The sequence below is a fragment of the Syngnathus floridae genome, chromosome 21 (genome assembly GCF_059516105.1).
Source record: "Syngnathus floridae isolate MCC-2025c chromosome 21, RoL_Sflo_1.0, whole genome shotgun sequence".
In the NCBI taxonomy this organism is placed as follows: domain Eukaryota; kingdom Metazoa; phylum Chordata; class Actinopteri; order Syngnathiformes; family Syngnathidae; genus Syngnathus; species Syngnathus floridae.
Genome location: NC_142433.1, coordinates 8316747 through 8342763, shown reverse-complemented (window position 1 = coordinate 8342763; position 26017 = coordinate 8316747). Strand labels below are relative to the sequence as shown.

The 26017-nt window shown below is 45.8% G+C and overlaps 1 pseudogene across 1 annotated transcript in view; it reads right to left on the bottom strand.

Moving 5' to 3' along the window:
• Positions 1 to 2814: 2814 nt before the first annotated feature.
• The window catches only part of LOC148380473 (uncharacterized), a 32108-nt pseudogene continuing 8905 nt past the window's right edge, over positions 2815 to 26017 (bottom strand). Inside the window, exon 2 of the transcript XR_015854750.1 lies at positions 2815 to 5736. The product of XR_015854750.1 is annotated as an uncharacterized LOC148380473 (transcript). The remainder of the gene's footprint in view (positions 5737 to 26017) is intronic.

The following is a 26017-nucleotide window of genomic DNA, read 5'->3' as shown; positions in this document are numbered from 1 at the left end:
ATAAACAGAAAAGTACATTCACATATTAAATCAATAAAAGAAACACTTTAAGTTTATAATTATACCTACACACCAAATCAATAAAGAAGACATAACTAGACATTTTTGATAAATGGTAATGAGAAAGGTTTTTATAACTTTATGATCTGATATATATTTCTGAGCACTTTGAAATAACAAATGACTTTTGATATATTCCCTAAATAGCTTAATGACCCTTAAGGAACTGTGTCTTGCATGCCTGATGATTTTTCTCTAAATCATGGACACGGCCAGAGTCGTCCTGACCGTTCAGTACTTGATTGTATCTTATGTTTTGACTAATGCTAGATGCCAGTTTTTGATTACTACTGAACGCTCTGCACAGAGAGAAATATTTTGCCTAACAAAGAAAAAATACAGTTGGAAGCATGATTAAACTAAGAATAAGCAAAGACATGAAGTATCAAAAGAACAGCAATCGATTAATGATGTCACAGCCAAAAGCTAACATAATTTCGTACAAAATGACAAAATTGAAAGAATGAGGTACGACAGTGTATGTCCAAGATTGGAAAAGAATGTTCACAGGAAGGTCACGTGGAGATAAAACCAGCAGGTGCCAGAGGGAGCCAGCCAAGGACTCGGCCAAAGATGATCGCCAAGGCCGAAAGACGGGATGGAAGACAACAGCCCCCACACACACCGAATCGCCTATAATCAGCACCCACTCCCATGGCGAACTTGCCCCACCCCAAAGACTCATCACCCATCAAACTCGGCCCATACTGGCATGTGCAACTGATATAAGCTAACCAAAGAACCTTGAACGTTGCCTTTTCTGAATGGAGACTTTCTGCTCTTGAAGGGCCCAGCGCTGTATTGTACTTTCCTGAAAACAGAGCTTTTTGAACAAGAATTGTGATTGAACTCAACCAACCTGTGTAAGTCTAATTTCTGCTTCAGTGTCTTAGCATTTTCCTAAATCTGAAGAAATCAAACGAGCACGCAGTGAGTAAATTGGATAACAGGTGATTGGCAATGGCTTTTGCCGTGAGGCGCAGAAAACGCGCTCCCTAAATTGTGGACAAAATCCAACAACGTCCGCCTCACAGTTAGGAGGGTGCGGGTTCGATTCCACCTCCGGCCCTCCCTGTGAGGAGTTTGCATGTTCTCCACGGGCCCGCGTGGGTTTTCTCCGGGCACTCCGGTTTCCTCCCACATCCCAAAAACATGTTTGGTAGGCCGATTGAGCACTCCATATTGTCCCTAGGTGTGAGTGCGAGTGCGTATGGTTGTTTGTCTCTGTGTGCCCTGCGATTGGCTGGCAACCGGTTCAGGGTGTCCCCCGCCTACTGCTCAATGACGGCTGGGATAGGCTCCAGCACGCCTGCGACCCCCGTGGGGACTAAGCGGTACAGAAAATGGATGGATGGATGGATTCCTCATTCATTCTTAATGGCACGTTCAACATTTCACATTTACGTCGTTCCAGTTTGAAATTCATATAATTCAGCCCATTCAATTCACATTGGGGAAGATTTTCGACATTCCCAAAATTGCCAAATAAAAAAAAATCACGTTTTCAAGTTTTCAATTTGCGTAAAATTTCATTTTTCACTGCTAATTTCCACATTTTTCAACCGATTTAATCCATTCCAACTTTGAACTTTTCATCTTTTGCCAACCTATTCCACAACTTCCCACTTACCAAAAATTCCACATTTTCAATTTTGAAATTCACGCCAAATTTTCCCAAATTTCGGTTTCCCTTCTAATTTCTACATTTTTCAACCGATTCAACCTGTTCCTAATGTTCACCTTATGCTTACCATATTCACCCCCTTCTGTGCTTACCCAATTCACCTCTTCATCCCCACTTCCACAGTGTGGCGGCCATCTTGGATTGACCCAGAAGTGCCCCAGAATGAACGAAGTGAACCGGAAGTGCCCCAAAACAAACAGGAAGTGCCCAGTAATGAACAGGAAGTGAACCAGAAGTGCTCCAATTTTAACAGGAAGTGAACCAGAAGTGCCCCATATCAAACCAGATGTGCCCCAAATCAAACCGGAAGTGACATAAATTAAACCAGAAGTGTGCCAAATAAACCAGTAGCGACCTCATTTAAACTGGAAGTGGCCCCAGACAACCCTGAAGTGATATCAAACAAACCGAAAGTGCCCCAAATAAATCGTAAGTGTCCTAGACTAAACCGGAAGTGACTCCAAACACACCGGAAGTGCCCCACATGAACCGGAAGTGACTTCAACTTATCCGGAAGTGACTCAAAACAAACCGCAAGTGCCTCAGCTAAACCGGAAGTTACCTCATTTGAACGGAAAGTGCCCCCAAACGTACCGGAAGTGACCCAATTGAACTGGATTTGCCTTAGTTTGAACCGGAAGTCCCCCAAACAAACCGAAGTGCCATAAATTTCAATTTTACCTTTTAATTTCTTTATTTAGTCACCAATTCAACCCGTTCAAACATTTAACATCTTATGCCTACCTATTCTACAACTTGTTACTTACCAAACATTCTAAATGTTCAACTTTAAAATTTACGTAAAATTATAAATTTTGGTTTTCCCCTTCTTATTCCTACGTTATTTGACCGACTTAACCCGTTCCAACTTTCAACATAATTCTGTAGCATTCCCCAAATATTTATATATATTCATCATTTTTTTGCGTTTAATGCGAAAAGCAATCCCCAAGATATTTCCAGCTTCTTCGCCTTCACACACAATTTCTCCAGGAATTGCATTTTCTAGTCTCATTTGTAGACCCGATCTGGAAGCAAACAGCCGACAAATCAAAAGAAGAGAATTACTCTTACATCAAGTGTTTTATTACATAATGAAAACAATTCATTTTAGTCAGATTTTCATCCAGTTGTCCATCTTGGTTTCTCAAAGTGTAATTTATTTAATCCTTTGCTTATTTGACAAAAAATGGATGCTGTATGACAGTTCAAATTAAAAGTCCAACGATTTGACATCTTGAAATTTGAAAACCAATTTTTTGGCTCGAATTAATTTCGTTTCAACCCTACTATATATCTGTACTTCTGTAAGTCCTATCATCCATCTTTTATCCAACCAATGTGGCCTTTAACTATAGTACAAAAATCATACTAAAAGTAATAAAAAATAATCTTGACAAAAGCATTTACAGAAAAAAAAAAATCAAGAAACCCTAAAAATTAATTAAAAACTAACCATTTTGCTCTAAAAACTAAGTAAAATCATGAATTACAATTAGCATAATTTCACAACCATAGGACGCACATACACACCTTTAATTTTCTCCAAAAATGAAGGTGCGCCTTATGTGTGGACCAAATTCAAAAATATGTTAAGTTGTTTTGTGTGGCTTCCGTAATAAACAGGCGTAGACGTAGATTGGGACAAAAATAAAACAATCAGCGGACTACACATAACACGTAGAGGAGTATGTACCTTCGCCGCCATTGTTTTGTGTGGCTTCCGTCACGTAGATCGGGACCAAAAAAAAAACAATTAGAGGAGTAGACATGTTACGTTAAGGAGTACCTTTGCCACCATTAATTTGTGTGGCTTCCGCCACTAGAGACTTAATATACAGGCACCCGATAAACCAATCAGAGGATATTACATTTTACGTTGGTCGGGGCGGTAAACCAATCAGACGACTGGATGCAACACGTAGAGGAGTACGTACCTCCGCTGCCATTGGCTTCTGCTACACAGAGACATGATATACAGGCACCTGTTTGCTCACGTTTACGTTTGCTTACGTTTGCTTACGAGGCACAATCAGAGGACTGGACGTTACATGTAGGGGAATACGTACATCCGCATAGACAAAGACATGCTCACGAGGCTTTTCAAGCTTCCTGGAAAGCCGGGATCATTGCCGAAGAGCAACGTGACGATGACGAGACAATGACGAGGGAAATTGGCATGTCAGATGGCGAACTTGCCCAACTGTTTGATTTGGATACAGATTTGGACGGATTTGCATATGAATATCGATCAACAATAATGTAAGTACAGTAGCGTACATGGTTAAACAGAAGAATAAAATACAACCGAACTCACTTTCTTGCTCCTGTGACGTTTTTTTTTTTGTTTACCATAAATCATGGCATGATGCGGTGCGCCCTACGTGTGTGTTAAATACAGTAATGCCGCACATAACCGAGACTGCGCCGTTTAGTACGGTGCGTCCTTTGGTCGTGAAAATACGGTAAAAACCACAAATAAAAACAGAAAAACTTGTGCTATAACAGAACATCAAAAACAATTAACCCCGATGACATTTTACCATATTTTCAAATTCATTACAACTGAAATATGAAAATTTCACATTTCAGTAAAGGAAAATGTTCGGCATCCCAACAAAAAGGTACATAAAATATTTTTATCCATGATGCATAGACTTATGAAGTCTCCTCAGATGAGAAGCGCAAACTTCATGGATCACTGCTCATCTCCCCAACACACTTGTGAATCTTAATCTGATACTTTCAAGGAAATGTTTGGCCACAACCTGACCAGGAATTAGGTTTCTAACCAGTGTGGGTTCTTGTGTGACTTTTTAAGCTTCCCTTCTGAGAGAATCTTTGGCTACAAACTGTGCAAGAAAAAGGTTTCTCACCAGTGTGAATTCTCGTGTGAATTTTTAAGTTTCCCTTGTCTGAGAATCTTCGACCGCAAACTGTGCAAGAAAAAGGTTTCTCACCAGTGTGGGTTCTTGTGTGTCTTTTTAAGCTTCCCTTGTCTGAGAATCTTTGGCCACAAACTGTGCAAGAAAAAGGTTTCTCACCAATGTGGGTTCTCATGTGTCTTTTCAAGTTTCCCTTGTCTGAGAATCTTCGGCCACAAACTGTACAAGAAAAAGGTTTCCCACCAATGTGCTTTGTTGTGTGTATTTTTAAGGTTCCCTTCTGAGAAAATCCTTGGCCACAATCTGAGCAGGAACAAGGTTTCTCACCAGTGTGTGTTCCCATGTGTCTTTTTAAGCTTCCCTTCTGAGAAAATCCTTGGCCACAAACTGTGCAAGAAAAAGGTTTCTCACCAGTGTGGGTTCTCATGTGTCTCTCTAAGCTTACTTTATGTGAGAATCTTTGGCCACAAACTGTGCAAAAAAAAGGTTTCTCACCAGTGTGGGTTCTTGTGTGTATTTTTAAGTTTCCCTTCTGAGAGAATCTTTGGCCACAATCTGAGCAGGAAAAAGGTTTCTCTCCAGTGTGAGTTCTCATGTGTTCTTTCAAACTCCCCTTGACAGCAAACATTTTCCAGCACTGAGAACATTTCCACTGTTTGTTTTCAGAGTGATATGAAATATCACCGCTTGATTCATCATCTTCAGAGTCAGGAGGATGTGACGACATCGCATCACTGTCTGATAGTGGAGCTAAGAGGCCGTCTGCTTGTGACCGTCCACAGTAGCATCCATCATCTTCTGTTATGTGTTGACTTGAGCTGCTGCTTGGAGGCTCCGCCTCTCTGCTTGTCTCACGTTGACCCTCATCTATACTGTTCAAAGAAACAAGAGTCGATGGCATCCTGCAGAAATCCTTTTCTTTCTCCTCCCCTTTCATGTAGTGGGGATCTCCTCCCTCCTCTTTTATGCAAAGTTGCTGTGGCTCCTCCTCTTTTTTGATGAAAGAACACACCTGGTCCTTTTGCTCATTAAGGTGTGGGATCTCTTTGTCCTTCTCTTCCTCTTTAATGTGTCGGCGCTCTGGTCTGCTCAGGTCTTGACCGCTGTCTGCAAACACAAAACGAAAGTTAATAGGTGAACCAAATGATTTAGATTACTACTTGACATTGGCAAATTTACGAACTGCTGGCAAGTTATTTTTCAATGTTTTATTATTTGCAGATAGACTTACCACAGGGTCCGTCCTTGCACATTTTAGAATGGTGGCCCAGTCAGAAGCATTTTAGTGATTATTTCAGATAGAGTGTCTTTATACACTGCTCAAAAAAATTAAAGGAACACTTTGAAAACACATCAGATTTCAATGGTGAATTTTTTTGGGGGGGGATATATATACTGATATCAAAGTCAAAGTCAAAGTCTGCTTTATTGTCAATTTCTTCACATGCCAAGACATACAAAGAGATCGAAATTACGTTTCCCACTATCCCACGGTGACAAGACATAGGCCACAATATACATACAAGTAAACAACACAAGAAGTAAAAACAAGAAGGCACAAACACTGAATATATAAGAGCGATGAATAAATAATAAATAAACACATAACATAATAAATAAGAGGAGCAAAAATGGAGCAAGTGTGCATCCAGCAGACAGTCAGAATATAGCGCAAAAGTCCAGGGCGTTACGCAGGAGGGGGGAGAGAGTTCAGGATCCTAACAGCCTGGAGTATGAAGCTGTTGGTGAGTCTAGTGGTGCGGGAGCGCAGGCTCCTGAACCTCTTCCCAGAGGGCAGAAGATCAAACAAAGAGTGAGCGGGGTGACTCACATCACACACAATCGTGGTCGTCTTGCGGGTGAGGTGGGAGGTGTAAATGTCCTTCAGGGAGGGGAGTGAAGCACCAATAATCTTACCAGCTGTGGTCACTATGCCCTGCAGGGCCTCTATGTTGTATTCAGTGCAGCTACCACCCCACACAGCGATACAACTGGAGAGGACGCTCTCAATGGTGCCACGGTAGAATGAGGTCATTATGGCCGGAGGAGCACTTGCTCGCCTGAGTTTCCACAGGAAGTACAGGCGGCGCTGAGCTTTCTTCGCCAGTGATGCAGTGTTGGTGGTCCAGAAGAGGTCCTCACTGATGTGCACACCCAAGAATTTGGTGCTGCTCACTCTCTCCACCACAGCATCGTCGATGGTCAGTGGCAGGTGTTGGGTGCGACCCTTTCGGAAGTCAACAACAATCTCCTTGGTCTTGTTGACGTTCAGCAGGAGGTTGTTGTCCCTGCACCACGTGGCCAGAAGGTCGACCTCCGACCTGTATTGAGTCTCATTGCCTTCGGTGATGAGACCCACCAGAGTGGTGTCGTCGGCATATTTCAGCACGCGGTTGCTGCTGTAAGTTGCAGTGCCGTCATGTGTCAGCAGGGTGAAGAGCAGCTGACTGAGCATGCAGCCTTGGGGGGGCCCCCGTGCTCAGCGTGATGCTGGCAGAGATATTGTCGCTAACACGTACTACCTGAGGCGTCTGACAGAGGAAGTCCAGTAGCCAGTTGCAGAGGTAGGTACTGAGGCCCAGCTTGTCGAGTTTGCAGATGAGTCGCTGCGGTACAATGGTGTTGAATGCAGAACTGAAGTCCACAAACAGCAATCTCACATACGAGTCCCTTCTCTCCAGGTGGGTGAGGGTTGAGTGGAGGGCAGAGCAGATGGCATCCTCAGAGGACCGTTTGGTTCGGTACGCAAACTGGAAGGGGTCAATGGTGGGGGGGAGAATGGATCTGATGTGCTCCATGACAAGCCGCTCAAAGCACTTCATGATGATGGGTGTCAGTACCACGAGGCGTTAGTCATGGAAGCAGGATGGAGCAGGTTTCTTCGGCACAGGTGCGATGGTGGCAGCCTTGAAATATGATGGGACGATGGCCTGCTGGAGGGAAATGTTAAAGATGTCTGTGAAGACACCCATCAGCTCCCCAGCGCAGTCCTTCAGCGCTCGACCAGGGATGTTGTCTGGGCCCGTCGCCTTACGAGTGTTGATAGCGGCAAGCGTCCTCCTCACGCTGTCGGCAGAGAGGCACAGGGGCTGCTCGTGTGGAGGGGGAGGGGTCTGCAGCGTCGAAGCGAGCAAAGAAGCGGTTCAGATCCGTGAGCAGACGGATGTTGCCCTCACAGCTCTGCGGCGCGGGCTTGTAGTCCGTGGTCATGGTCTGAATGCCTTGCCATAGGCTCCGTGCGTCCCTGCTGTCTTTGAAGTGGGCGGTAATCTTGCAAGAGAATGCCCTCTTTGCTTCTTTGATGCTCCGGGACAGGTCGGCCCTCGCTGTTCTCAAGCCAGCCTCATTCCCAGCTCTGAAGGCTTTGTCCCTGGCCCTCAGCAGCCTGAGGACAGCCCCAGTCAGCCATGGCTTCCAGTTAGCCCGAGTGACAATGCATTTTGTGTGGGTCACATCATCAATGCACTTCGAGATGTAAGATGGACAGTTTAATGTTTAAGGAACAAAAGGATGCCACATCTTTTGATGGAAATAAAAGTTTTCAGCCTACAGAGGGCTCAGTATATTGACACCCGAAAATTCAAAGTGAAAAAATGATGTGGCAGGCTTGTCCATTTTGCCTAAATTCAATTTCTGCAACTCAAAATTCTTTTCAATATCTTGTGTGGCCCCCACGTGCTTGTATGCATGCTTGACAACATCGCGGCATGCTCCTAATGAGACGACGGAGGGTGTCGTGTGGGATGTCTTCCCAGATCTGTCTAAGGGATGCCCTTAGACAGATCTGGGAGGACATCCCACTGGGAGTGACATCTGGGAGTGAGCTCCTGTAGTCGGAGGAGCAACCTGGCAGCGTCTGATGGACCGAAACATTATGTCCCAGAGGTGTTCTATCGGGTTTAGATCAGGTGATCGTGAGGGCCATTCAATTGTGTCAATTCCTTCATCCTCCAGATACTGTCTGCATACTCTTGCTTAGAAAATTTGAACCGGGCGGCGTGCGCGAGTGCGCGGCCCGCTGGAAGTCAAATGAGGCTCCGCGATTTCATCCGCGGTGCTTATAAAGTGCCGATCCGCTCGGCGGGAGCTATTTTCGGCCACTTGGCGCGTGCGCACAGCCTCCCGGATGTGCTAGGCGGCGTGCGCGAGTGCACTGGCCGCTGGAAGTCGAATGAGGCTCCGCGATCTACTCCCGGTGCTTATAAAGAGCCGATCCGCTCGGCGGGAGCTATTTCCGGCCACTTGGCGCGTGCGCACGGCCTCCCGGTGGTGCCAGGCGGCGTGCGCGAGTGCGCTGGCCGCTGGAAGTTGAATGAGGCTCCGCGATCTCCTCCGCGGTGCTTATAAAGTGCCGATCCGCTCGGCTTGAAGCTATTTCCGGCCTCCCGGTGGTGCCGGGCGGTGTGCGCGAACTCGCCGGCCGCTGGAAGTCGAATGAGGCTCCGCGATCTCCTCCGCGGTGCTCATAAACAGCCGATCCGCTCGGCTGGAGCTATTTCCGGCCACTGCGCATGCACACGGCCTCCCGGAATTTGAACACATTTCGTCAATAAATTTCGCATATTTCTGATTGAATTTTGAAGTTTAATATAATGCAACAATTGAGCTCGACTTATACAAAGGATATATCATAAAATCGTAAATTTCCGTCGAATTTTAGGGGGTCGACTTATACACCGAGTCGACTTATACACCGGCAAATACGGTAATATCTTTTTTTTTTTTTATATATTTGACCAGTTTTTACTCGACTGATTTGAAAATGAGTTATTTGTCAGTTTGTTTTGTAGCTTTTACTGTATATAATAGTGTTAAGAGTAAAAGTGATCAAGTCATCACAAAAATCACGAAAAAAATCTTATAAAAGCTGCACCTGACTATAAGCCGCAGGGTCCAAAATTTTGGAAAAATGTCACGGTTTATAATCCGGAAATTACGGTAATCACTACACCCTGAACAGTCTCGTTGATGGAATGGTGCCTGTTCCAGATAATATTTCATGTTTGTCGAATATTAACTATCAAATTCCTATGGTTGTATCTACCCGCCGCGCTAATATACATTTTAGAGGTAATGTTGGGCCTAGACAACACAATCTTACTCGTATTCTGTTTAAAAATCCTCCAATAGATACGAACCCTGATCTACCGATTAGACTCAAACTCGGTTTTATGAATATTAGATCACTTCATTCGAAAGCAGTACTCGTTAATGACCTCATCACAGAACATAGTCTAAACATTTTTGGTCTTTGAGAGACCTGGTTAAAACCTAATGAACTGCTGCCGCTTAATGAGGCCTTGCCTCCAAATTTTGTGAGCTCGCATGTGGCGCGTCCTCGAAAAAAAGGTGGGGGTGTCCCCTTCATCTCTAATTCCGATCTTAGATTTAGGCCTCATTCGATTAACGTATTTAAAACATTTGAAGTTCTCACTGTCCGATCCACCGCTTTACCGTCATTTTATATTGCTGTTATTTACCGTCCACCTGGGGCTTACTCTGGCTTCCTGAATGAATTTTCAGAATTTGTGGCTGATCTAGTGACAAATGCGGATAATATAAAAATTATGGGTGATTTCAATATCCACATGAATTTACCGTCAGAGCCACTTACTTCGGCGTTTCAGACTTTAACTGATACGTTTGGTTTTACGCAAGCCATACAGGCAGCAACGCATAAGAATGGGAATACCTTAGATCTGGTATTATCCCGAGGACTGGCATCCTCAAATATAACAGTACTGCCATACACTAGGGTTATGTCTGATCATTACTTAATAAAATTTGAAATTTTAGTTCTTTGTCAAAGACAAGAGCGCAATCAGAATTACAGCAGCCGTAATATTAACTCTAACTTGGACTGCGCTATCTGAGTTACTGCCGCCGGCAACTGCCATATTTCCCGCATATATCAGCTGTATTGATGATCTTACAAATGAATTCAATGCGACATTGTTAAATGCCATCGACTCTGTTGCGCCACTACGTCTGAAAACTCGCTGTAGAATGCCTACTCCGTGGTTCACAGATGAAACACGTACACTTAAGCAATTATGTAGAAAGCATGAGCGCAAATGGCGTTTAACCAAACTTGAGGTTTTCCATCAGGCATGGCGTGACAGCCTCCTGAAATATAAAGATGCGCTTATCTTAGCAAAAACTAATTATTTCTCGCAATTTATTAATCTCAATAAAACCAATCCTAAATACTTATTTGATGCTGTGGCAAAGCTAACGCTACGCCAGCCAACCTCCGATAGCTCCTTCCACTCAGCTGACGAGATCATGAAATTTTTCGCTCGAAAGATTGAATCCATTAGGGATGTGATCAAGATGACCGTTCCAATCGCTCGAGACCGCCGATTACCTGCGCGGACGATCATGCAATAACCCTCTCAAATTTTAAAAGCGTGTCCCTTGAAAGGCTTACACAATTGGTTAGTGTGGCCAAACAAACATGTTTACTCGACCCGCTTCCAGCCAAACTATTTAAAGAATTATTTCAAATTTTAGGACCGTCCATCTTAAATATAATTAATCTGTCTGTCTCCTCCGGTATAGTGCCAACAGCCTTTAAAACCGCTATCATTAAACCGCTTCTTAAGCGGCCAAATCTCGACCCGGACTGTCTCAGTAATTATAGGCCAGTTTGAAATCTCCCATTCATAGAAAAACTTCTTGAAAAAGTAGTAGCGCAGCAGCTTATTGATTACATGGTCGCCAATAATTGATATGAATCTTTTCAGTCTGGTTTTAGAGCTAATCATTCCACCGAGACACCACTTGCTAAAGTGACTAATGATCTCCTCATAGCTATGGATTCAAACACTTCACGGTATTGTAATTACTTGATCTTAGTGCTGCCTTCAACACTGTAGACTTTGATGTTTTATTAGAGCGCCTTAAAAGCTGTGTTGGTATTTCAGGGTCAGCACTAGCCTGGTTGTATTCCTATCTATCAGACAGGACGCACCGAGTTGTCCATGGCAATGTGACCTCTGAGGGCTATAATGTTACGTGTGGTGTCCCGCAGGGATCGGTACTCGGACCAATTCTATTTAATATTCATATGATTCCGCTTGGGGACATAATACGTAAATATTATATTAGTTTTCAATGTTACGCGGATGACAATTATATATGCCGTTATCAATGACAGATCCGCGGGACTGTTGTAATCTTGAGGCGTGCCTTGCGGAGATCAAGCAATGGATGTCTCTCAATTTCATTCATCTTAACCCAAATAAAACTGATATGTTGATAATTGGTCCAGCTCGTTGTCACCACTTATTTAAGGAAACCACTATAACTATGGATAACCGTACTATCACAGCGATAATGTAACTAATCTCGGGGTAATATTTGACCAAGTGTGTGTGTGTGCTTGCACACAGGGCGTTGTGATGCTAAGTGCAATGGTGTTGGAGTAGTTAGTGCATGTTGCAAGCTTCTTCCTGCTTGCTACCTTCTGCTTTCAGCTACTGCCGCCGGCTAGCCCCGTTTCCGGGGGCGAAAAGAGGCGCCGAGTGCGTAAGCCTCCTCAGCTGATACATAGCCTCTCCACCGTCAAGACTTCTGCATGCCTCCTCGTGGCCACACACGGTAACTGGGTGCCTCACGGCTCCAGGCCAAATTGCAGGGGATCGACCGGGGAGCAACAGTGGGCCCTTAGTACAGGCCCACCGGCGCGTGGATATGTCCTGGCGCCCGCTAACCACTGTCCCAGCTATGGGTGAAATAGCACCCCAGCTGCCTTGTGGGTTTTGTCTGGAATGAAAAGGCTAAGGGAGCAAACCCCGACAGAAAAGTGACCTTGGACTCCGTTAGGCTTTAAAAAAGCATTGTTCTGGCAACTCCTGCAGCCAACCTGATGCCAATCGTATCGGTTCACCGTTCCTTTGGATGACAACAGGAAGGCAGAGAGGGGAGCCCTGCTGCCTGGGAAACTCAAGGCTTCTTGTGTACTGGAGAAGAAATTCCAGCTCCACTAACCAGTGGAGGCACAACAGGGGAGGTTAGCAGTTACCAGTTATAAGCCCTTTCTTATTGCTGTAGAGTATGGGTGCCAGGGGCTACCTCCGACGGTGGGAGAGATGTTCGGTCTCATTGGACAGCTACCGCCTGCCTCAAGCTGGGCAGCCCCGAGCCAATAAGGTGCTTTCCCGCCACATCCTGCCTGCTTCATCGGGTGCATGGAGCTCAGGGATCTATCCTAACAAGTGGGCTGTAAATTCATGCACCAAGCAACACAAGGAAATTACCAAAGATTCCAGCACTACGGCTGGGGTGCTGGAATGTCAGGACTATGACACCCGGGCTCAGCGACAACCTACAAGAAATTACTGATGTCCTTAAAATTGCAGTTATAAACAACATACTCCTGAAGCTCAGAATTGACATCTGGACCCTCCAGGAAACACGACTGCATGGATCTGGCTCACTCAAGGAAAAGGACTATACCTTCTTTTGGCGGTGGAAGCCCCCTGAGAAAACCAGGGAATACGGAGTAGGGTTCGCTGTCAGGAACACACTCTTGGGAGCAGTGGTACCACCCACAGGCGGCTCTGAGAGAATCCTGGCTCTCTGCCTCAATACATCCATGGGACCTGTCCACCTAGTGAGTGTGTATGCTCCAACACTTAGCTCCCACTTAGCTTTCAAAGACGAGCGTATTATGGTCATTTAGCAGGAATAAAACAGAACCCTGGGGAAGATACTGATGATTTTCATTTGAAATTTGAAAAATAATTCAGGATGCATAGTGGCATCCCATTCAATGATACAGCTGAGAGGGCTTATCAGCAACAGCTTAAAAATGCACTCCTCACTAATTTCCGCCCTGAAATAGGCAACTGGGTGAGGAAACATTTGGTGGAAGTGGACACTGCTAGTGTTACAACGACCATGCAGTGGGCCAGACATGCTGAAGAAGTGATCAAAAGAGGCAAAAGTTCTGATGTACGTATTTCATCTCGACAATGATGATGATGATGAACTAGATGAAGATGCAACAGTCTTCTTCCAAGGGTCCCAGCGGGGCAGAGGAAGAGGTAGAGGCCAATAAGGTCGCGGGCCGCCATATAATTCAAAGGCAGGGGAAAAGGCAAATTCTCAGCATGACTAGATTCCTCTACTTTGACCTCTTGTGCTCCTACAGAGGAAGAAATAGTAGATGTCCATACAGCATGGGACATTCTGAGTGCATTAAAAGAAAAAACACATGTTACCTTAAACGTTGGAGGAAGTGATGTAGAGTTTTTGTGTGATACCGGGGCTTGCAAAACCGTAATAAAAACTAAGGTGCCAAATCTAAAGGCCTCCCAAAATACTATTTGGGTGAAATCTGCTGATGGGCAGGTACACAAGGAGAGTATCTCCAATCCAGTTGAAGTGAGAGATGATGAAACGGGAGTCATAGCTTCAGTCTCGATTGTCCTATCCCCAAAATGTCCCATAAACCTCCTGGGACGAGATCTGATGACTCGGTTGGGAATTGTAATAATTACAGTAAAGGATGGCATGCGAGCATGTAGAGTGAGAGACGTAGACTCATATACTGCACAAGCAGGTGAACAGGTTTGCTGTTCTTATGACATCTCTGCTGAACAGAATCCCAAGCTACCAGACAGTTTACTCAGTGAAGCTCGAAAACAATTGTCACGACCTGAATCAGAAATGACTTGTTAGGGTTTTTCAGATTATCCTTCTCGTATGATTATGTTGGAATGCAATAAGGTAATAAATAAGATAGCTTGTCCCATCCTACACAAGGTCGTAAAACACCCCCTGATATGTTTTGACTAGAAGACAAGGGCTTCCTATTCAGCCTACTCTTACCCCCACTCTGTTTCTCTTAATAAATATGCCCTTGCAGGAGGGAGAGTTTAGACTTCATTCCTTCAACGGGTGAACTCTCCACCTGCAGGTGTCTAAAAGGACTTGCTTGTCTCCCGTGTGGTTCTTGCAAAATAAGTTAGAGTGAGCACAACTCTAACATTTTGGTGCCGAAACCCGGGACCTCTCATACCCGCCATCTGGCTGACGGAGGACAACACGCTGTACACCGTCGACGGGCCAGCGTCCATTAGCAGGACCTGGTAAAGAAAGACCTGGGAAGGAAATTCTTCGCTGGGCCAGCATCTTAGGTCTGCCTTCGTCTGACAGAGGTGGATTGACGGGACCCGGCAGTGCAACGAACCAGGGGACAAGTAAGTTAAAGGCCTGAAGTTGTGTGATTGTGTTGTTGTGAAACGCGTAAAAAGCCACAGGTGCACGAGAGATACGGCTTTGGCTTGTCCGAGCTATGAGATACGGCTTTGGTTTGTCCGAGCTATGAGAAAAATAAAAAGCGCTTGAGTTTGTGTGGTTGAGAGTGTGACTGGTAGGACAAATTGACTAAATAGCAGTTCTAGCATTGATCCACGGCAATAATACAGGCTAGTAATTTGTTGAAAGGTCAATTTAAACCTGCATTGAGGATCCTCAAAGAAATAAAAAAGTAATAATAATAATAATAATATTTTTCAGAAAAAGAAATTGTAAAACCTAAAACTACTAGAATTAAGATGGGAAATAAAAACGGTAAATCTCTACCTCTTGACGGAGATGAGAAGTACATGGCGAGTAGATTTCTTAATTGTATGCAATATATGCCGAAGTGGAAGAAAAAGTATGGAGTCGAAGGGAAGTTGAGAGTTGAAGTGTGGAAGATAGTAGTTGATGTTTTGGAAGAGAGTGTGGATAGAAAGACAAATGGACTGAAAAAGAAAAGAGAGAGAATTGGATTGTGCTGAAATGTGGTTGAAAGCTTCACGAGAGAGAAGAGAACAAATCCAAAAGACAAAAGATAGAAAGATGAAGGGTGATGAGGCTGAGACTGCACATTCCTGGGAGTGCACATCACTGATGACCTCTCATGGACTACCAACATCACTGCGCTGGTCAAGAAGGCGCAGACACGACTCCACTTCCTGAGAAGGATGAGAAGAGCCGACCTCCCCACCTCTGCACTCACCACCTTCTACAGAGGTGCTATTGAGAGCATCCTGACCAGCAGCGTCTCTGTTTGGCATGGCAGCTGCCTAGCTGCAGACAAAAAGACGCTGCAGAGGGTGGTGAGGACAGCAGAAAAGATCATAAGGTCACCCCTTCCAGCCATTCAGGAACTGTACACTTCACACTGTTCCAAGAGGGCAATGAACATCATCAAAGACACTACTCATCCTGCACACAGACTGTTCTCCCTTCTACCATCAGGGAAGCGGTACCGCAACCTGCGGTCCCGCACAAGCAGACTGAGTAACAGCTTCTTTCCTCAAGCCATCAGACTCATGAACACACTGAGGAAAACCACTTGAACATTCCAAAGTCACCATGCCACTTGGCACTTTACTCTTGCACCTTATATACAGATCTACACTTTTTCACTTTACTTCTATGACCACTGATTGTACTTCTGCTGCTGTGTATGTATGTGTGTGTGTGTGTGTGTGGGGGGGGGGGGTTGTGTGTTATGTCTGTATTATGTCAATACTCTTATTACACTGTGTGTGTGTGTGTGTGTGTGTGTGTGTATGTGTGTGAATGTGAGAGATAGTATTTTATTGTATAGTATTGCACATGTCTTATCAGCATGTTAGTGTTTGAATGACTGCAATGTGTAAGTGTGCATTGTCTGTGTTTATGTTGTGAATGAATATGTCAGAGAAAGAATTGTAAATTCAGTATGCGTAAGTTAGCTGTGTGTGTGTGTGTGTTGTGTGTATGTGTGTGTGTGAAAGAAAGAGATTTATGTCAATGTCTTATTTAAATGTTCTTAGTTAAACTGCACATTGGAGACTGGTCAAACGCAATTTCAAACTTCTGTGCTAACCCTGTTACATAGAATTTTTGACAATAAAGTAAACTTGAACTTGACTATGTTTGTCAGGCCGGAAGACAATGAGGCCACAGTGCGCAGGCGCACTGTCACGGCCACGGCTCCAGCCGAAGCTGAAAGCGCAGCTCAAGCAGAGGAGCAAGAGGGGCCTTCCGCCCGTACACAAAACTTGTATCCAAGCTTAACAAACCTGCAACTGGGTGAGGAAACATTTGGTAGAAGTGGATATTGCAAGTGTGACAACAACTATGCAATGGGCCAGACATGCTGAAAAAGTGATCAAAAAAGGCAAAAGTTCTGATATATTTCATCTAGATAATGATGATGAACTAGATGAAGATACAACAGTCTTCTTCCAAGGGTCCCAGCAAGGCAGAGGAGGAGGTAGAGGCCAACAAGGTCGCAGGCCGCCATATAATTCAAAACCCCCACGAGATTCTGACAACTGTTGGAACTGTGGGAAACGAGGACACTATGCAAGAGTGTGTCGTTCTGCAAAACAAAACCAATCAAGGGGTGGAGGAAGAGGCAGAGGAAAAGCCAAATTTTCAGCATGACGAGATCCCCCCCCTTTGACCTCTCGTGCTCCTACAGAGGAAGAAATAGTAGATGTCCATACAGCATGGGACATTCTGAGTGCATTAAAAGAAAAACCATATGTTACTCTTAAGATTGGAGGAAGTGATGTCGAGTTTTTGTGTGATACCGGGGCTTGTAAAACCGTAATAAAAACTAAAGTCCCAAATCTAAAGGCCTCCCAAAATACTATTTGGGTCAAATCTGCTGATGGGCAGGTACACAAGGAGAGTATCTCCAATCCAGTTGAAGTGAGAGAGAAGGAAACTGGAAGCATGGCTTCAGTTTCGATTGTCCTATCCCCAAAATGTCCCATAAACCTGCTGGTACGAGAGCTGATGACTCGGTTGGGAATTGCAATAATTCCAGTAAAGGATGGCATGCGAGCATGTAGAGTGAGAGATGTGGACTCATATGCTCCACAAGCAGGTGAACAGATTTGCTGCTCCTATGCCATCCCTCCTGAACGAAATCCTAAGCTACCAAGCAGATTGCTGAGTGAAGCTCGAAAACAATTGTCCCAACCTGAATCAGAAATGACTTGTAATGAATTACATGTCACCATGAATATTCTCACTGATCCACAAGATGACTATATTGGAAGTTTTCTCAGCGACACAGAAGTAACTTTAATAATCACTGCTCTGTACACTGATCGCAGGTCATTTGCAGCTGCTGCTGCTGTGCTCCTGCCCGCTCCTCAGAAAGACAGATACAAGTTGTCGGCTGTACCCCACATCTCATTGTTTAAACCTCACAGTATAACGTGGGCAGATGTGGGTTCCCGAATTAAACTTGCTGGATCTGTGACTGATTATGAGGACAAAGGTGATGGGTGGAGCTACAGTACCAGTTGTGACGTGTGTGAAGTAGCTGTTGGTAGTGCATGCGCTTGTGCGCTTCCCTGACTACCGTATTTGCCGGTGTACAGGTCGACTCGGTGTATAAGTCGACCCCCTAAAATTCGACGGAAATTTACGATTTTATGATATATCCTTTGTATAAGTCGAGCTCAATTGTTGCATTATATTAAACTTCAAAATTCAATATGCGAAATTTATTGACGAAATGTGTTCAAATTCCGGGAGGCCGTGCGCATGCGGCTGTTTATAAGCACCGCGGAGGAGATCGCGGCCGGCGAGCTCGCGCACGCCGCCCGGCACCAACGGGAGGCCGGAAATAGCTCCAAGCCGAGCGGATCGGCACTTTATAAGCACCGCGGAGGAGATCGCGGCGCCTCATTGGACTTCCAGCGGCCGGCGAGCTCGCGCACCCGCCCGGCACATCCGGGAGGCCGTGCGCACGAGCCAAGTGGCCGAAAATAGCCCCCGCCGAGCGGATCGGCTGTTTATAAGCACCGCGGAGGTGGTCGCGGCGCCTCATTCGACTTCCAGCGGCCGGCGAGCTCGCGCACCCGCCCGGCACATCCGGGAGGCCGTGCGCACGAGCCAAGTGGCCGAAAATAGCCCCCGCCGAGCGGATCGGCTGTTTATAAGCACCGCGGAGGTGGTCGCGGCGCCTCATTCGACTTCCAGCGGCCGGCGAGCTCGCGCACCCGCCCGGCACATCCGGGAGGCCGTGCGCACGAGCCAAGTGGCCGAAAATAGCCCCCGCCGAGCGGATCGGCTGTTTATAAGCACCGCGGAGGTGGTCGCGGCGCCTCATTCGACTTCCAGCGGCCGGCGAGCTCGCGCACCCGCCCGGCACATCCGGGAGGCCGTGCGCACGAGCCAAGTGGCCGAAAATAGCCCCCGCCGAGCGGATCGGCTGTTTATAAGCACCGCGGAGGTGGTCGCGGCGCCTCATTCGACTTCCAGCGGGCCGCGCACTCGCGCATGCCGCCCGGTTCAAATTTTCTAAGTGCAACGCACAATGAGATGCATGAGAAACGGCCTTGGTTACCATCACATTTGAAGCGATGAATACGAAGTTAAATTTTATGACTCGGTGTATAAGTCGAGGTCGATTTTTTTCGGTCGATTTTGGATCGAAAAAGGTCGACCAATACACCGGCAAATACGGTAGTTAACATTTGTTTGAATGAAAAGGAGGAGGGGGAATTGGCTGGGCTTCCTGAAAAACTGTGGACAAAAGGCCCATTTGATGTAGGACTTTTAAAGTCCATTCCCCCAGTACAGATCAAACCAAGATCAGAGTGGTGTCCAAGAGTTAAGCAGTATCCTTTAAAACATGAGCCAATAAATGGGATTGCCCCTGTTATAAATGATCTTTTGACAGGAGGAATCATTAGGAAGTGTTCGGATTCTCCTTGCAACACTCCTATTTTTCCAGTCCAAAAGACCAATAAAATTGATTGGCGAATGATACAAGATTTACGAGCAGTAAATGATGCAGTGCAGACAAGAGCACCTAATGTGCCTGACCCACACACACTTCTAAACACTTTGAAACCTAACCAGAAGTTTTTCACAGTAATTGATCTTAGCAATGCATTTTTCTCAGAGCCAATCCACCCAGACTCACAGTTTTGGTTTGCGTTTACCTTTAAAGGACAAAGTTATATGTACACCAGATTGCCACAGGGATTTGATGAGAGTCCAACTATTTTCATTCAAGCTATCATGGCCTGTTTGGCTGATTTTCAAATGTCAAACAAAAGCCAACTTCTAGTTTATGTAGATGATCTCCTGGTAGCCTCTGAAACTGAAGCTACTTGCAAGAAAGACTCCTTTGCATTGTTACACTATCTCTGCAAAACAGGGAATAAAGTGAGCACAACAAGCTACAATGGGTCAGACAGGAAGTGAACTATTGAGGTCACACGTTGACAGCTTCTGGAAGACAGATACAGAACGCCAGAAGGCAAATCATTGCAGATGCACGGAAACCTGAAACAAAAAAACAAATGATGTCATTTTTGGGCCTCTGCAATTACTGCAGAGCATGGATCCCACATTATGCGGAAAAGACGCAACCGCTGCTGAATATTGTGCATGGAGTCCCCACGGCAATGACGGAAAAAATAATGTGGACACCAGTAGCAGATGATCCTTTTGTCATGCTAAAACAAGCTCTGATGGAAACTACAACCCTTATCTTGCCAGACTACAATAAAACCTTTATGCAAACAGCAGACTGCAGGAATGGTTTTATGACCTCAGTGTTGCTGCAGAGTCATGGCAGCAAACTAAGACCAATTGCATTTTATTAAAAAAAATTGGATCCAGTGGCTCCATCCTTGCCAGACTGCAAGGTGGAGTTCGATTCCACCTCCGGCCCTCCCTGTGTGGAGTTTGCATGTTCTCCCCGGGCCCGTGTGGGTTTTCTCCGGGCACTCCGGTTTCCTCCCACTTTCCAAAAAACATGCTTGGTAGGCCGATTGAAGACTCCAAATTGTCCCTAGGTGTGAGTGTGAGTGCGATTGGTTGTCTGTCTCTGTGTGCCCTGCGATTGGCTGGCAACCAGTTCAGGGTGTCCCCCGCCTACTGCCCGATGACGGCTGGGATAGGGTCCAGCACGCCCGCGACCCCCGTGGGGACTAAGCGGTTCAGAAAATGGATGGATGGATGGATGGATGGCTCCATCCTTGCCAGACTGTGTCCAAGCAGTATGCACGGCAGCACTTGCAGTGACACTATCCGCAGATGTGGTCCTCTCCCACAAAATGAAGCTGCTAGTTCCACATGCTGTAGATGTGTTGCTACTGCAAAGCAAAATGAACTTTTTGTCACCTGCCAGACACCTATCCTACACTGCTACACTTCTGTCACAACCACACATTGTGATAAAGAGGTGCACAGTCCTTAACCCAGCGACGTTGATCCCGTTGCCAGGGAACGGAACCCCACATAATTGTTTGGATGCTACAGAACATCTACAGCTGCCCAGACAAGATTTAAGTGATACACCACTTGACAAAGGGGAAAAGAGGTTTGTGGATGGATCATGTTCAAAGGATCCTAAAGGGAAAAATCAAAGTGGTTATGCAATTGTGAAATTGCTAAATCAGAGTGTTGAAGCAGAACAGCTTCCATACAACAGGTCAGCGCAGGCTGCTGAGCTTATTGCACTAACAAGAGCATGTCAATTAGCGGAAGATAAAGAAGTTACTGTATATACAAACAGTATGCATTTTTTACTCTGTTCTATTTTGCAAAACAATGTGAGCGCAGAGGGATGACAACATCAACCGGTAAGCCGGTTACCCATGCCTCCTCGTTAAAAGACTTGTTGCAGGCCATCCTTTTACCTGCTAAACTAGCTGTGTGTAAATGTGCTGCTCACACCACAGGCACAGATAAAGTCTCAAATGGAAACTTTTAAACGATTAGCAGACAAAATTGCTAAAGAAGCAGCAGCAGGGAGACATGGCCATGAATTTTTTTTAATAGATTCAGGGGACACGCAACTCATCGATAAAACTATACCGACAGATATGCAGGGCAATGCTCCAATGGTGGAAAAACGAATGTGGATGACAAAAGGTGCAATAGTGGAGACAGATAATATCCACCGCATCAATGACAAACCTGTTTTACCAAAATCACTTTTTAAGGCAGCGGCCTTGCCATGTGTCGACAGGTGGGATGAGGTCCATCATACATCAACAATTCACTACCTTTGGTTTAGATGCTTACTTAAAAAATGTTTGTAAAGCATGTCCTGTTTGTGTGAAACGTAATCCACAAGGAAACATGAGACCTAAGAGAGGCTCATTTCCAAAACCGTCTTACCCATTTCAAATCATGCATATGGATTTTATTGAACTCACACAAAGTGGACCTCACAAATGTAAAACTAGTGATGATTGATGCATTTTCCAAATGGGTGGAAATAGTTCCATCTAAACGTGCAGATTCAAGATTCCAAGATTCAAGATTCAAGAGTTTTTAGTCGCCGTGTTTGAGCGTGCCAAACAAGGAATTTGACTTCGGTAAATCACAGCCTCTGTTCAACATTTAGGTGACTAACAAAAACACTCAGGACATGTGAAAAATAGCAGATATTCTCAAACATCCCCTGATCTTAAACTCCCAAGAGGGCAAGGAAAAACTCAAAACTCCAGCTAGGGGAAATGAGAAACCTTGAGAAGAGACCACAGATGGGAGGGTCCCTCTTCTAGGATGACCAGGCTGCAATGGGTGCAGAGAGGACACATAGTACAAACAGTGTGGACAATTCAAAAAAGGTGTGGAGAGCAGGATGTTATTGCACAGTCATGACTCTGAGACTCTAAGAGTGGTGTGAGTTCATCGGAGCAACAACCTGGGGGAAGAGGCTGTCTCTGTGTCTGCTGGTTTTAGTGTACAGAGCTCTATAACGCCGTCCGGAGGGGAGTATTTCAAACAGACCAAACAAACATCCTGGGTGAGAAGGATCTGTAAAGATGTTACTTGCACGTTTCTGGTCCTGGACAGGTACAAGTCTTGGATAGATGGGAGGTTGATTCCAAATATCTTTTCTGCAGTCCTTATTGTCCGTTGCAGTCTGTGCTTGTCTTGTTTGGAGGCCGATCCAAACCAGACAGTGATGGAGGTGCAGAGGACAGACTGGATGATGGCAGTGTAGAAGGTCTTCAGCAGCTCCGCGGCAGGTTGAACTTCTTGAGCTGTCTCACAGCCTCTGCTGGGCCTTCTTCCGGACAGAGTCTATGTGGCCGGTCCATTTCAGGTCCCGAGAGATTGTGGTTCCCAGGAACTTGAAGGTGTCTGTGGAGAGAATAGTATTACTGCGGATAGGGAGGGGTGAAAGTGGTGAAGGGCCTCGTCTTAAGTCCACTGTCATCTCCACGGTCTTGAGCGGGTTCAGCTCCAGGTGGTTTTGGCTGCACCAGTGGACCAGCCGCTCCACCTCCTGTCTGTACGCAGTTTCATCACCGTTCTGGATCAGTCCGATGAGAGTGGTGTCGTCTGCATACTTCAGGAGCTTCACAGGAGAGTCACCTGCGGAGAAATCGTTGGTGTAGAGAGAGAAGAACAGTGGGAGGAGGACGCACCCCTGAGGGGCTCCAGTATTGGTGGTCCGGGTGTCAGATGTGATGCTCCCCAGCCTCACACGCTGTCTCCTGTTGGTCAGGAAGCTGGTGATCCACTGACAGGTGGAGGCAGGAACCGCGAGCTGGATGAGCTTCTGTTGGAGGATGTCAGGAGTGATGGTGTTGAACGCCGAGCTGAAGTCCACAAACAGGATCCTGGCGTACGTTCCTGGGGTGTCCAGGTGTTGCAGGATGTAGTGCAGTCCCATGTTGACCGCATCATCCACCGACCTGTTTGCCGGGTAGGCAGATGCCTTAACAGTGGCAAAAGCCATCTGCAAAGCCATCATACCGACTCATGGCATCCCCCAAACCATTTACAGTGACAATGGTCCACACTTTGTGAACCAAGTTGTACAGAACATGGCTGTACACCTTGGGATAATGTTAAAAAACCACTGCGGTTGGCATCCTTCGAATGCTGGCCTGGTTGAACGAGCGAACTCTACTATCAAAAGCAGGTTGAAAAAATGCATGGAAACATCAGGCAGACCTTGGCCAGAGTGTCTAGACTTAGTGAAGCTCTATATGAGAATCACTCCTACATCAGAAAGGCTAACACCTTTTGAAATCATCCACGGGAGAGCATATAGACGACCTGTGTTCCCTGCAGATTTACAAAAGGCAGATGAAGAACAGTCCTTGGCAAATTACACGATCAGGACTCTCAGACTGACAGATGTGTCAAATGCAAATTTACTGCCGCCTGATCTTTCATCCTCACAGGTCGACAACACCATCAAGCCAGGAGACTGGGTCTACATCAAGGTTATCAAAAGAAAGAACTGGGCCAGCCCACGGTGGGAGGGACTATTCCAAGTCTTGCTGACGACCCCCACCGCAGTGAAGATTGCTGAATGACCCAGCTTGATTCACCTCAGCCACTGCAAGCTACAGGGAGTGCTGGACCCCTCATTTCGGGGTGGTGGGGAAGTCTGACTACAAAGGGGCCTCATTGTTTAGGGTGGGGCGTCTCAATGTTGGTGAAGCGAACAACGATCCCCACTCCGCTAGGCGAGGGTATGTCTCGGTGTCCCTGTCATCCTAGTAGCAACGGGGCTCCACATGCCAGGTGGATCCTCTGCTGCGTTGTGGTTGGAGCGTGCTATGGTCTATGGACTCATTTGAACAGACCAAGTGACAATGTTGACCGTGGAAAACGATGGTCACACGATGAGAACTTTGAGGACTGGTCATGGGACCCCAGAAACCCATACGAAACCAACACTTGTTACTGGTATGTATAGTTCACTGTGAGAGCTCACACACAAGAGGGGTGTTATGTGTATTCGAAACTCCCCCCTTCCTCCACACAAGTTCACTTGGAGGCCAGGGCAATGAATGTCACTGAAGCGAAATGTATGGCATCCATGGGAGGAGTTGAATATCAACACCGTGCTGTCACAGTCAGTGATGCTGACCCTTCCCGCCCTGGACTTGCAGACGGTGCCTGTGATCGGCTTTTCTGGACAAATCTCAATATGACTGTTAAAGGACGGACATTTCAGCAAGTGGCCTACACAGAGAGAACAGCTGTAGTGAATTACACGTTACATCCAAGGTAACGAGACCCACAAATGCATTAACGACGGCTGCCCTCCAGGAGGAAACTGGATGGGAGCTTTGGACATCGCCACTGAGTGTCAGGATAAGAGAGCCATTTCAGGTGGTGAGGGCTCTCCGACCAACATGGCTGCACCATCCAACGGAACATACTTCATACAGAATGGCTGGTGGCTTTGTGGTCACAAGGTTTATCTGATGCTGCCCGCCAACTGGACAGGAGTGTGTGCACCGGTAGGGGTGACAGACCACACCTACAGGACACAACATCGTCAGCTGACGACAGCACACAACTCTTCTGGACGTCGACGCAGGGCGGTTGCAACCTTTGACCCTCATTACCGTGTCTGGGGTGCGAATGTTCCAGACGACCATAAAGTATGGACATAAAGTTGTTCATGTGCTTTTCCTTGGATTGGCATTGGAAAACAATCACTCTTCATCGAGACACTAAACTATCGTTTTCAATGCTTTGTGAATCTCTCACTGCAAGTCAACGATGGACAAAAATCGAAAGATTCAGGCTATTAGACTGATGGTCTTGCAAAACAGGATGGTTCTGGACTTGTTGACGGCAGCACAAGGTGGTGTGTGCCACATTATTGGGACTTCCTGTTGCACATACATACCAGGAGAAAATGACACACACATCAACGAAACCATGGATTCACTGAAGAACTTACAGCAGGCCATGTCAAAAGACAAAGTCCCACATCAATGGGATTTCTTTTCATGGCTATTCACTGGCGCTTCGTGGCAGTTGCTGTTGAAACTAGTGACTCCTGTGCTTGTTGTGCTGGTGTTGTTGTGCTTGTTTACGACCTGTGTTATCCCATGTTTGAAGTCTGCTGTGACGAGGGTTGTGTCTTCTACCGTAGCACAAGTACATATACAACTTCTCAGACATGACGGATGTGATGACTATAATGTGCTGCGAAACGTGGATTGCGTAGATGCTGTTTAGCTGAGCATGTTTTACAGAAACTTGATGATTTGACCGTCGAAAATGCCTCGCAAGTGATGGATACAATAATGTACTCTTTCTGTGTTTTTCTTTTAATTTTTTTATTGATAGCATTCTGGTCGCCTAAGGCAGAGGGACCGTGTGAGACTTTTCCTGCATTGAAACATCTTGCCGCAGGTTTTTCACTCACGCACTAAATTTGGACTGGAGTATTAAGGAAAAGCCTCATCTTCACTGGAAATAGTTGCTCTCATTGTTGTTGTTTGTATCATGTATCACCCTTGACAATCCCCAACCCGTCCACTATCATCTGTTTTTTTTATTGAGTTTTTTATTTTTTTTTCTATTCTTCTTTCTTCGTTATATTTTCTTGCTTGTATTTGTTGATTGGGGTGACATAATCATATGATAA